Genomic DNA, 13,643 nt, shown 5'->3' with positions numbered 1-13,643 from the left:
TTTTGGCCCAATCACTCAATGGTGAAGAATCACTGAATTTTATTTTTAAATATCGAATCTGGATCTGAATGTTCACCAAAATCGAATCAATTCATCCTTGTTGCACACCCAAGCTCTCCACCAAGTTTCGTCCAAATTAGTCCAAAAGGTTTTGAGATATCCTACATATCCTTTTTGGCCCAATCACTCAATGGTGAAGAATCACTGAATTTTATTTTTAAATATCGAATCTGGATCTGAATCTTCACCAAAATCGAATCAATTCATCCTTGCCGCACACCCAAGCTCTCCACCAAGTTTCGTCGAAATTAGTCCAAAAGGTTTTGAGATATCCTCCTACATATCCTTTTTGGCCCAATCACTCAATGGTGAAGAATCACTGAATTTTATTTTTAAATATCGAATCTGGATTTGAATCTTCACCAAAATCGAATCAATTCATCCTTGCCGCACACCCAAGCTCTCCACCAAGTTTCGTCGAAATTAGTCCAAAAGGTTTTGAGATATCCTCCTACATATCCTTTTTGGCCCAATCACTCAATGGTGAAGAATCACTGAATTTTATTTTTAAATATCGAATCTGGATCTGAATCTTCACCAAAATCGAATCAATTCATCCTTGTTGCACACCCAAGCTGTGCACCAAGTTTCGTCCAAATTAGTCCAAAAGGTTTTGAGATATCCTACATATCCTTTTTGGCCCAATCACTCAATGGTGAAGAATCACTGAATTTTATTTTTAAATATCGAATCTGGATCTGAATCTTCACCAAAATCGAATCAATTCATCCTTGTCGCACCCCCAAGCTGTCCACCAAGTTTCGTCCAAATTAGTCCAAAAGGTTTTGAGATATCCTCCTACATATCCTTTTTGGCCCAATCACTCAATGTTGAAGAATCACTGAATTTTATTTTAAATATCGAATCTGGATCTGAATCTTCACCAAAATCGAATCAATTCATCCTTGTTGCACACCCAAGCTGTGCACCAAGTTTCGTCCAAATTAGTCCAAAAGGTTTTGAGATATCCTACATATCCTTTTTGGCCCAATCACTCAATGGTGAAGAATCACTGAATTTTATTTTTAAATATCGAATCTGGATCTGAATCTTCACCAAAATCGAATCAATTCATCCTTGTTGCACACCCAAGCTGTCCACCAAGTTTCGTCCAAATTAGTCCAAAAGGTTTTGAGATATCCTCCTACATATCCTTTTTGGCCCAATCACTCAATGTTGAAGAATCACTGAATTTTATTTTAAATATCGAATCTGGATCTGAATCTTCACCAAAATCGAATCAATTCATCCTTGCCGCACACCCAAGCTCTCCACCAAGTTTCTTCCAAATTCGTCCACAACTTTTTTGTGATATCCTGCTCACAGACGGACAAACAAACATGGATGAAAACATAACCTCTGTCCACTTTCAGTGGTGGAGGTAATGAAAGAAATCAGGCAAAACAGTTGTGGGAAATCTTCTGGACCTTGGGACATCCCTGTACAAATCTACAAATGCATGGGGGACTAGATACAACAAAAGCAAACAGTGCTCTTTCAATGGACCAGCACACCACAACACCTCAAGATATCAAATACTAACTATTTGTCACACGCAGACGTAAAAAGGAAACCGGGTTGACTGCCGGATCTATGTATATACATGGTATTTACAGCATCGACAAAAGTCCAGGTGTACCGGGCCATAATTTTCACCACATTCTTGTATGGGCCAGGGACCTGGTCCGATTCACAATCAAACCAAGCAGCTCGATGGGTTCTACATGCCCTCTCTGCGAAACAATCTTCACATTAAAAGGTAGGTCAGAGTGCCGAACACCGAGGTCTGACTTGTGGGATGTAAATTCCAAGTCAACTCTGAAGGCTCGTGTCTCAATCTCACCCTCTGAATCGACCAACCCTGAAACTGTGTCCCTCTTTCACTGGCATGTCTCCTTAAATAGTTTCTCCCCATGCTCCATTATCATAGCACAAATCATAACCACCCTTAGTCCTCACTCGAAGCAGCCCACCAATCAGCCCGCCTGCTCACGCAACAATCGATTTGAAGCAGCCATAGAGATCCTCATGCAAATGCAGGTTCAAATGTCACAGAACACCCCAGGCCAACAGTTCGTGCAGATTGAATGTAAAAGTCTGGAATAAATCTCTAACACACCGACAAAATAAAATACCATCTGCTGGCCATCTAAAACTCACTTTGCATGGTCCACCTTTAGAACCACCTGCAGAGGCCATTTTTCCCCGCAGAGCGGGGTTGGCCTTTTTTGGGCACCGTGGTCCCCTTTTTGAAGCAATGTTTTATGGCCGGATGCCCTTCCTGCCGCCAACCCTGTTCGTCGCCTCTTGCGACACACAGGAAATTACCAGTAAACTGGTACTCAATGAGCCGACATCGGAAGGATCAATGATGACAGGCTGTCAACCTCCGTGGCGTTAATTCAGCGAAGATTCGAACCTGGATACAAACCCAGGATCCCAAGCCGGCACCCTAACCGCTAAGCACAACACCAGGCTTCACTTTGCATGGTCCGATAATGTAATATTCACATTGTTCACGAACTTTATACACGAAATATCAGTCTTTCACAACACATACACAAACTAGAAGCGTACTCGGTAGAGCACATAACTCTGTCAGGCTGAACAGTTTATGTTTTGTATCCCACTGATAGGCCAGATGTGGAACCTGATCTTCACCAAAATTGAATTAATTTGGCCTTGTCACCTACCCAAGTCATTCACCTAGTTTTGTCATAACCCATCCAAAACGTTTTAAAATATCATCTACTATATAGTTTTTGGCCCGATCTCATAGTGAAGTGAGGAATCACTTTGAAACCTATAGTATCCAGATCCGGATCTTCACTAAATTCAAATCACTTCATCCCGATCACACACCCAACCTGTCCACCGAGTTGTGCGTCCACAACTTTTTGAGATATTCTGCTCAGAGACAAACTGACAGAGGTGAAAAACATAACCTCCACCCTCCTTTTGTGTCGGAGGTAATAAACCAGTAGGTTAAGAAAGCAAATGAATAAAGAAAGATGCAAAAATAACTCACATTGCATATTTCATTACGTATCCAAACAATGCACAACCTTTTCATACTAATAATTACTTACCTGTCTTACTTACTTACTTACTAATTACTTACTAATTACTTACCTGCTTGGGACAGACGACACAATATTGATCAAAGATGGGAGGCCTCAGCACCAAACAAAAAACATTTACATTGCCAAAAATATTGAGATTACGAACACGTCGTGATATTCATTCTTTGATGGATTGTGATACAGTAGAATGAAGCTAAACATCGATTGAACAATACGTTCAGGTTTCACAAATCAACTGATTGCCACATGTTGCCTGCCACTGCTGGACCATGCGCGCACCATCTAGTGTTCACTTTCTTATATTAAAACTGCTCGCTGACCTCCAAACATCACGATGCAGTTCATCAAATTATCCTATAAGTTCTTGCAAATATTCCCAGCATGCAGGTCAGAAACTCCAATTACAATGCCTTTTGCGAATTAAAAAATAATTCTGAAAGGAATATTCCAAACAGCATCTGGATTACATTCTCAATTCCTGATGACCGGCCTGGTGGCAAACCTTTCCAAAGGCAGAAATGAGCACTGCAGGGATCTGACTCTGCAAGCCACAAGAACCACAAATAGCCCTCTAATTACAGGCATCCACATTAGCGGCAATAAATGTATTTGAACTTCCCTTGCGGTGCACTGCTAGATTTTCCTTGGTGTTGGAAAGTCGTCGAGTTGCACGTATTGTATTTGCCATTCTTAACTTCACCACCCACCCCAACCCTCCTGACAATCACCAATTATGACGCATTGCGGTTTTGATCAAGAATTTGCTCACAACCATTTCCTAATCAGGCTGTCATCGACTCAACATTATATAATCTCGTTTTTTTTCTTTTTTAATGTCCCCTTAGAACTAGGCCTAACATCTCAAGACCGCACACAGTCATCGGAGAGAGATGACATGGCTTTTTTTTCCTTTTCTTTTTTTTGTGTACTGAATCGAGGCTCGTGAAAGAGCTGACATTTACTTCACAAACAAATCAACCAGACAAACAAAATATATAAAAAGAGGGAGCGGAAGACAAGATGGGGAGAGAAGGGGAAGCACACAAACACTTGAGAGCACACAACATTTGAGAGCAGGGAGATGTGTGGGAGGGAGAGGGCTTGGGGGGAGGAGGCGTGGGAAGGAGGGGGGGGGGGGTGGGAGAAGTATAAAACACAAGGACACCAAGCACTTCCAGGACAGAAGTTGGTATTTCAAAAAAGTGGAATTGGGGTGAAATTTTAAAGACCTGGAGGGTGGAGTGGGATTGAAGAGAGTGAGGGAGTTTGTTCCAGAGGCGGGAGAAAAGAGGAATCAAGGAGTGAAGGTGAGCAGAGAGTCTTGATTTTGGCAGTTTAACCATAAGAGGGTTACAGGCAGATCTTGTGCGACCTGTAGGAATATTTGCAGACAGAGCTCAGAGAGAGCTGGGGGGGGGGGGGGGGGCAAGGCCAGAGAGGAGTCGGTAGAAGACGGAGAGACCACCAACCTGCCTGCGGTGAGTGAGTGAGAGGCCCTTGGAGTTAGCTTCATCGTGGGAGATTCCAATGATTCTGAATGCTTTGGTTTCAACAGCGTGAAGACGAGCTAGGTGTGAGGCAGGAGCACCAGCCCAGAGGGGAGAGCAGTATTCCATTGAGCTGCGGATGAAAGCCTTGTATGTGGTGAGGATCTCAGGTGTGCCAAGGAAGGACTTCGCACGACGGAGGATGCCCAGTCGGCGACTGGCTTTGGAGGCCAGATTTGAAATGTGGCTTTCCCAGGAAAGATCATGGCAGATAGTGAGACCCAAAAGCTTGAGTGACAGAACTTCTTGGAGAGGATTATTCAGAAAGTGGATGGGAGGGTTGTCCAGTCGTTCTTTTCGGAGAGACATCATAGGAGTGTGAGATTTGTCAGGATTGAAAGACATGTTCCACTTGTTTGCCCAGTCTGTGATTTTGTCCAGGTCTGCAGAGAGTGAGGAGGCTGCAGACTGCCGATCTGAGGGATGAAGAATGGAGCGACAGAGAGTAGAGTCATCAGCAAAGAGATAGACAGGATTTTCAAGAGAGTTAGAGAGATCATTGATGAAGACCAGAAAAAGCACAGGGCGCTGAACACTGCCTTGGGGAACTCCAGCCTGAACAGGAAGAGGAGATGAGAGAAACCCATTCAGGGCCACACGTTGACTACGACTAGAGAGGACGTCCGCCAGCCATGCGTGGAGATTTCCATGGATACCAAAAGAGGAGAGTTTGGTGAGCAGAGCGGGGTGCCAGACCGTATCGAAGGCACGTGATATGTCAAGGGAGACAGCTCTAATTTCCTGTTTGGCATTGAGGACCTCCATCCATTGTTGAGAAAGCAGAAGCAGCATGTCCAGAGTAGAGTCACCCAGTCATTCACAGTAGACAACTGCATCTCCTTCCTCTCTTTCTTCCAACGCAAAATTGACAACATCTACAACAGCTTGACCACTGCCGCACCCGCTCCCCCTCCAACCACCTGCCCCCCCTTGTCCTGCCATCCCCTGTCTCGGTTCTCCCCAATCTCCCCTACTGACCTCTCTGAACTCCTCATAGGAATGAAAACTGCCACCTGCACTCTTGACCCCATCCCCTCCAGCTTTGTCAAAGCCTCCCTCCCTGCTCTCTCTCCACTTATCATTGCAACAATAAACTCCTCCCTGTCTACAGGCATCGTCCCACCTTCCCTCAAAATTGCTGCTGTTACCCCCATTCTAAAAAAACGTGGTCTAAACCCTGACACCCTAAACAACTTCAGACCCATCTCCAACCTACCCTTTCTGTCAAAAGTTTTGGAACGCGCTGTAGCCACTCAACTCAAACATCATCTCTCTGCCAATAACCTGTATGAAACATTCCAATCCGGATTCCGGTCCAACCACAGTACTGAAACTGCTCTCCTCAAAATCACCAACGACCTTCTCCTCTCCTCTGACGCTGGCAACCTCAACATTCTCGTCCTCCTCGACCTCAGCGCTGCCTTTGACACCATCGATCACACTATCCTCCTCACCCGACTTGAATCCACCTTTAACGTTACCGGCACTGCCCTCTCTTGGATTAAATCATACCTCTTTGACAGATGCCAGTTCATCTCCATCAATAACTGCAAATCCCCCACTGCTCCCCTCCCCCAAGGTGTCCCCCAAGGTTCAGTTCTTGGCCCCCTCCTCTTCATCCTTTACCTGTCCCCGCTCGGTCACTTAATCCGCCGTCATGGTCTCCAATTCCACTGCTTCGCCGATGACATCCAGCTTTTCATCTCCACCAAGTCCGTCTCCACCGACACCCACTCTATCCTGACAAACTGCATCACTGAAATAAAATCCTGGCTTCAAATCAACTTCCTCAAGCTTAACTGTGATAAATCTGAAATAATCATCATTGGCCCAAAAACGCTCACAAAATCCACCCATAACTTTGCCCTCAACATCGACGGTATCCCAGTATCCACCTCCCCTCACATCCGGAATCTTGGCGTCATCTTTGACCAAACCCTTTCCTTCGACAAATACACTAAACAGATCACAAAGTCAGCCTTCTTTCACCTGAAAAACATTGCCCGTCTCCGCTCATCCCTCTCCTCCACGGCTGCAGAAACCCTCATCCACGCCTTCATCACCTCCCGTCTGGACTACTGCAATAGCCTCCTCTATGGTTCACCCTCAAAAATCACCAATAAACTCCAATACATTCAGAACTCCGCTGCCCGTCTACTCACCCATTCCCGGACCCGTGACCACATCACCCCCGTCCTTTACAAGCTTCACTGGCTCCCCATCCCCCAGAGAATCCAGTACAAAATCCTACTCTTGACATACAAAGCCCTCCATAACCTGGCCCCATCCTACCTGGCTGACCTCCTCTCCAGACACACTCCCACCCGCAACCTCCGCTCTGCTGGTACCAACTTCCTGACCCCCTCCATCCGGACCAAATTCAGATCCTGGGGGGACAGGGCCTTCTCCATCGCTGCTCCCACCCTCTGGAACTCACTACCTCACACCATCAGAGACTCCTCCTCACTCACCACATTCAAAACATCACTAAAGACCCACCTGTTCAACACTGCATTCAACATTCAACCCACAGCATTTAACCCCTGACTATCTCTTCTCCTTCTCCCTCCTTTTGCTTTAAATATTTCCCTATTGATTCTTGTCTTTTTGCAATTGTTGTTTTCATGTATTGTTATGCATTATGTTTGCCACTCTGTCAAAGCGCCTTTGGGCTTCTGGAAAAGCGCTATACAAAATAAATGAATTATTATTATTATTATTATTAGAGTGACCAGGTCTGAAACCAAATTGATGATCAGAGATCAAGCCATTGGAGAAGAGGAAAGATTTCATATCTGAAGCAATGATGGATTCCATGACTTTGCTGATAATTGGGAGAAGGCTGATTGTTCTGTAGTTGCTGGGATCTGTTTTTGCACCTTTTTTGTGCAAAGCGGTGATGTTGGCAGATTTCCAAGCAGATGGCAGATGATCTTGAGCAAAAGAGAGGGTGAAGAGAACAGAGAGAGGGAGTGAAAGAGCGGAAGAACAGGATTTTAGGACCCGTGGGCTGATGCCGTCAGGTCCAGTTGCAGAATCAGAGTCGAGGGTTGACATAAACTTTTCCACCTTGTCAGGAGGAAAGGACACAGAGTCCAGGAGCAGCTGGGTACGACTGGGTACGGTGGGTACAGAGAGGGAGGGGTTTTGGACACAAGATTTAGAGGCAAACACAGAGTTGAGGCATTCAGCTTTTTCACGTGCGGAGTCAGCTGTGTAGCCGTTTGAGGTAAGGGAGGGGATGGAGGGAGAACAAACACCAGAAACAGATTTGACCAGATGCCACCAGGATTTGGAAGAGGGAGACAGATAAATATGTCAATCATATGTCATATTTGACGCATTCTGATAGTCTGTAGATCCCAAGTACTGAGGTCAAGCCACTGGGATTTTGACAATGGCTAATGGGCATGAGATGCAAACTTTTCATTGGTGAAAGGCTTTAACCATGGCTTTTCTCTTCTGTTATTGACATTAGTACTGAATGTCTGATGCCCCGCTCCAAATGGTGTGCTCTTGGCTGATGTCTACCACGGCTGTTGGGGTTTAGCTGACAATCACCAATGTTGTCATCACTGATTATGTCATGATCCTCTTTCAAATTCAAGAGAGGTTGATGTCAAGAATAAGGTATTCTATATCCTTGGCCATCCTTCATAGGATTTATTTTTGTATGAAAACTGCTCAGATGTGGAATCAATATTCCACACTGCAATGCCGATTGGCATCAGGAGCTTGCAGCCTTCACCTGCAAGCAAAATCCTGCTAGATATTTTTTTTGGGCATAATGACCTGTTTTTCTTGAAGGAATATCTTACTGCAACTGTAAATGCAGCTATCGTGTATGTGGGTATGTATGCATATGTAGCCGAAATATCGCCACCTGGTGGTGTGTGTGCTGGCCCAGAAGTGGAAGGGAAACTGAAGCTGGAATGAAATTGTAAAGATATATGTGTACACAAAATAATCTAATTTCAAACTAACTAAATAATGCAACTTTCACAGAACATGGTAATATGAGCCGTTTGAAAAGAGCAGTACTTGAGTGCCATCATAGACGGGCCCTTCAGCGAGTATGTATAATAAATACCACCATGTGTAGTGTGTACAGGGTGCACAAAACATTTTGCTCCCACCATCCCTTACTTGTATCCACTAGGTGCCAGGAAAAGTCTTCACTAATTAATAACTTTATATATTAATTACAGGAATTATGGTAATACCAATGCATCACATGAATAGTCAAGAATTACAGTGCCTTCAGAAAGTATTCACACCCGTTGACTTTTTCACATTTTGTTGTGTTGCAGCCTGAATTAAAAATTGATTAAAAGAAATAATTTTGTCACTGATGTATACATAATACCCCATAATGTCAAAGTGGAAATATTTTTTAAAACATAATTAAAAATGAAATTCAGAAATAACTAATTTACATAAGTATTCAACCCCTTGAGTCAATACTTCGTAGAAGCGCCTTTGACAGTGATTACAGCTTCAAGTCTTCTTGGGTATGTCTGTATCAGCTTTGCGACATCTGTATTTGCAAAGTTTCTCCCATTCTTCCTTGCACATTTGCTCAAACTCTGACAAGTTGGAAGGGGAGCGTCGGTGAACAGCAATCTTCAAATCTTTCCACATATTCTCAATGGGATTCAAGTCTGGGCTTTAGCTGGGACACTCAAGGAGATTCATGTTCTTGTTCTGAAGCCATTCCATGAGTGTTGATTTAGTTGTATGATTGGGGTCATAGCCTGCGCGAAAATTTATGTTCCAACAGCACAAAATTATTTTGCACTCTGAAGCAGGTTGTCCTCAAATATTTGCCTGTATTTGGCTCCATTCATTGTTTCCCCTATCCTTACAAGTCGCCCAGTCCTTGCCACTAAAAAGCATCCCCATAGCATCATGCTGTCGGCACCATGCTTTATGGTAGGGATGGTGTTAGATTGGTGATAAGCTGTGCTCAATTTCCGCCAGATATAGCGTTTTGCATTCAGGCCAAAGAGTTCAATTTTCGTCTCATCAGACCACATAATCTTTTGCCTATATATATATATGCATGTAAATATATATATATATATATATATATATATATATATATATATATTTAACCAAAGAAGCACACTGACCCTATGATATGACGCTGACGTCATGTGCATAAATTACATTGTATGTATATGTATAATATATATTCAATCTGTATGTATATGTATATATATTGTTACGGTCCGCGGTTAAGGATGTTGGTTTGCCGAGCGGATGGCACCGCGACCTAACAGTTTCCCCGATTCACCCGAACGTTGGCCGTATCGCGCCACATATATTCAATAGGGAAAAGACAAAAGCGACACGGATGTGAAGAAGAAGGAGGAGACGAAAAGGTTGGCAAATACTACTAAATTTATTTACTATTTACAGGCTCAAAATAACCAAGGAGAAGGAAAGATAAGAAAATAATAGACAGAAGATATTAGAGACACAGTGAAAATTCCTTATACAAGCTTAATTAACTACCCAGGGACAAAACAAACAGAACAAACTCACGTACACCAACAGGATGGAAAGGCAGGACTGGCGGGAGGTGGATGGCTGGAGGGAGAGGAAGGTCCGGAGCTGGCTGGAGCTTGATCCCACACGGGACGTCGGGCTGGACCTCGACGGCCGCCGATGCCACCGATCCTGTCGTGTGCGTGGGGTAACGGGTCGGAGCTGCTTGGTGGAGCCAAGCCAACGCTGCTGGTGGGGGGTCTGGCGTGACGGGTTCTTTCTCCCTCTCTCACTAACTCCAGGACTCTTTCTCTCTTGCTTAGTCCAACTCTTCCTCTCTTGCTTAGTCCAACCACTCTTTCTCTCTCTTGGTCCAATCCCCCTCACCACCGACAACTCAACGCAACCAACGCAACCACTGACCACCACAACGCAACCACTGATGACCAACCCCTCTCTGACCAAAACCACACAACTCAGCTCTTCGCAACTTCTTGCGCGCGCGCCTTTATAGCGCCTCCGGCGATTAAGCCGCCGGCTTTTAGGACATGCCCATCAGTGTGCTCACCTCGGCCCTGGTTGGTCGCGCGACCCTCTGGCTCCGCCCTTGATGACGACGGGCGGGCACGCCTTTCTTCCCCGACCCGAGCACATGTTCAATGGTGGTTTTGGGGCGAAAACAACCCACAGCTGTAACAAACTGGCAAACTGCCCAGTGCAGTTGGCAATGGAGACTTGGAGGGGATGTAGCTGGAAATTGAGGCTTGGCAATGGAAGTTTTGGGAGTGGGAATGGGGAATGAAAGGATTCTATCTATTTCACTTGGTGCAATGGAGTGTCATTTTAATGGAAGACAAAGCCTTAACCTAATACACAGAATAAGGAAATAAACTACTGAACAAGGGTATTATAGTGTCCTTCAATGTATGCTTTATGGAATTAACTACCCGCCCTTTGACCTTTATACACACTGGAGCAAGGAGGGCTCAGACTAAAACAATAATTCATAACAATTTACAATACAACAACAAAAAAAAAAAACCATTCTCATATCCACAACAATATATACAATTATACATGTATGTATATATATATATATATATATATATATATATATATATATATACAGTGTATATATATGTGTGTGTGTGTGTTCAATCCTAATGAATCATATATCCATCTACGAATGAAGAGCATCGTTTGTGTGATTTTATTGTGGTAGTTCTTGTCTGGGGGTTTGTATTGTCCGTTGCTCTTAGTCCGATTTTAATTTGCCCAATGAGACCATTAAGGTTAGTTACAAGTGTTTTGGCTATAAAAAGGCAAGACAGGAATTTGTCCAGGGTGCAGTACTGCCAAGTATAATGTTGACCTACTCTTGTAACTATTTTCCATTAAGTTGCAGGTGTGTGTAATTCTCACTTGTAAACCTTAATGAGGTGAAGCCATACTGATATGTTCAAAGAGGGAAAAACAAGGTCGAAAGTGGTTGCTTTTTGAATTATTTCCAACATTTCTTGCGGTTTAAAGCTTTCTCCATCAATGGAATGCAGTTCTGTTGGGAGGAAAATTGAGACGATCCTTTTTGTACATTATATGATTTCACATTTGTAATAGGAGCCATTCAATGTGCATAGCCGTGTAATTATGTGACTTACATCTCCCTGGACACTTACCAGACAATCGTGTCCTTACGTAGCAAAGTATGCAACTGGTGATGCAGGTAGACAATGGGTTAAACCCCTCCTCCCACTCTTCCCCATTCCACAATATTATTCACATTGATCTAAGACCCATGGAAAAGCTTGTAAATATATCACATGCAGGACAAGGACAATAGTAGACACTCGTGTACTATATATAATATGAACTTAAAGGGCAGTGGTGGACAATGGACAAAACATAAATGGATTTTTGAACCTCGGTTTCCAGTGTCATGAGCTATCAGTTCAGATGGTAACACTAAACAAGGCAACCTAGTTTATTTCCAAACTTTCATTGCTCTATGGCCACTCAAAGGCCCCAGCCTGACCATCTACCATGTAAATAAAGGTGATTAATTGCAACACCTTTGTGACGTGCCCACTGTGTGGGTTTTTTAAGTGCAGAGCACTCTGGATGATCCTTGAAAAATCATGTTAAAGAGTCTACATGTATATTCAAATTGGCTCAGGTTGGTGTGCGGGACAAGATCCATGCTTTGGTGTGTGTGGGAGTGCAGGCCGGAAGGCTTTACTAGGACATAATGAATGTGCACAAAGGAATCATTTCTCAAAGGCTTTCCGGCCTGTTTCCTTTCTGCCTCCAAGCTCAGGCCTAGCCAGAGTGGATTAGCAGCTGTGATGGCAGGTTTTACTATTGCAAGTTCCAGCAAACATTGACAGAGATTCATACAAAACAGGCACCTGAACACTCTTGGTGTCCTGTCCTACAAAAGGTACACCATGTTCAGCGAAGATCGACTGTACGTGTCTATCATTGAAGGATGTGCATTTCAAATATGTACCATTTCTAAGAATTTGCAAATACTGAGCTTACTTAAAATTCTTTCTCAATAGATGTGTGTGCCGGTATCCATCTTTTCAGGGGACTCTTGTTTTGAAATCCCGATATCGCAATTTTTTCAATCCAATTTTTTTAGATCCCAAGGATAAATCTGGATATTGTATTGTTCTTTAAAGACAATTTATTTTACTTTGTATAAATAATCGTGATATTAAAAAAATACATATTATTACCTCCGCCACCAAAGGTGGATGGATGTTATGTTTTTACCTCTGTCTTGTCTGTTTGTTTGTCTGTCTGTCTGTGAACAAGATATCTCAAAAAGTTGTGGAAGGATTTGGACGAAACTTGGTGGACCGGGTGGGTGTGTGACAAGGACGAAATGATTTGATTTTGGTGAAGATCTGAATATGGATTCGGATGTGAGAGTTACTTACTTTTTTAAGTGATTCTTCACCATTGGGAGATAGTTGCAAAAACGATACACAGCAGGATATCTCAAATAGTTCTGGACGGATTTGGACGAATCTTGGTGGAGTGATTGGGTGTGTGACAAGGACGATTCGATTCGATTTTGGTGAAGATCTGAATATGGATTCGGATACGAGAATTATTGAATTTTTAAGTGATTCTTCACCATTGAATGATGGGGCTAAAACCGATACATAGCACGATATCTCAAAAACGTATGGACAGATTTGGACGAAACTTGGTGGATTGATTGGGTGTGACAAGGATGACTCGATTTGATTTTGGTGAAGATCTGAATATGGATTCAGATACGAGAATTATTTAATTTATAAGTGTTTCTTCACCATTGAGAGATCGGGTGAAAAGCGATATGTAACATGAAATTTAAAAAGTTATGGACGAGCTATGAATAAACTAGGTGGATGAGTTTATTAAGTGACAATAACAAGGCGATTAAATTTGGGTTCAGGTCCAAATCCAGATCTGG

This window comes from Myxine glutinosa, chromosome 2 (genome assembly GCF_964187855.1).
Source record: "Myxine glutinosa chromosome 2, kmMyxGlut1.1, whole genome shotgun sequence".
NCBI classification, from domain to species: domain Eukaryota; kingdom Metazoa; phylum Chordata; class Myxini; order Myxiniformes; family Myxinidae; genus Myxine; species Myxine glutinosa.
This window is presented reverse-complemented; position numbering follows the sequence as displayed.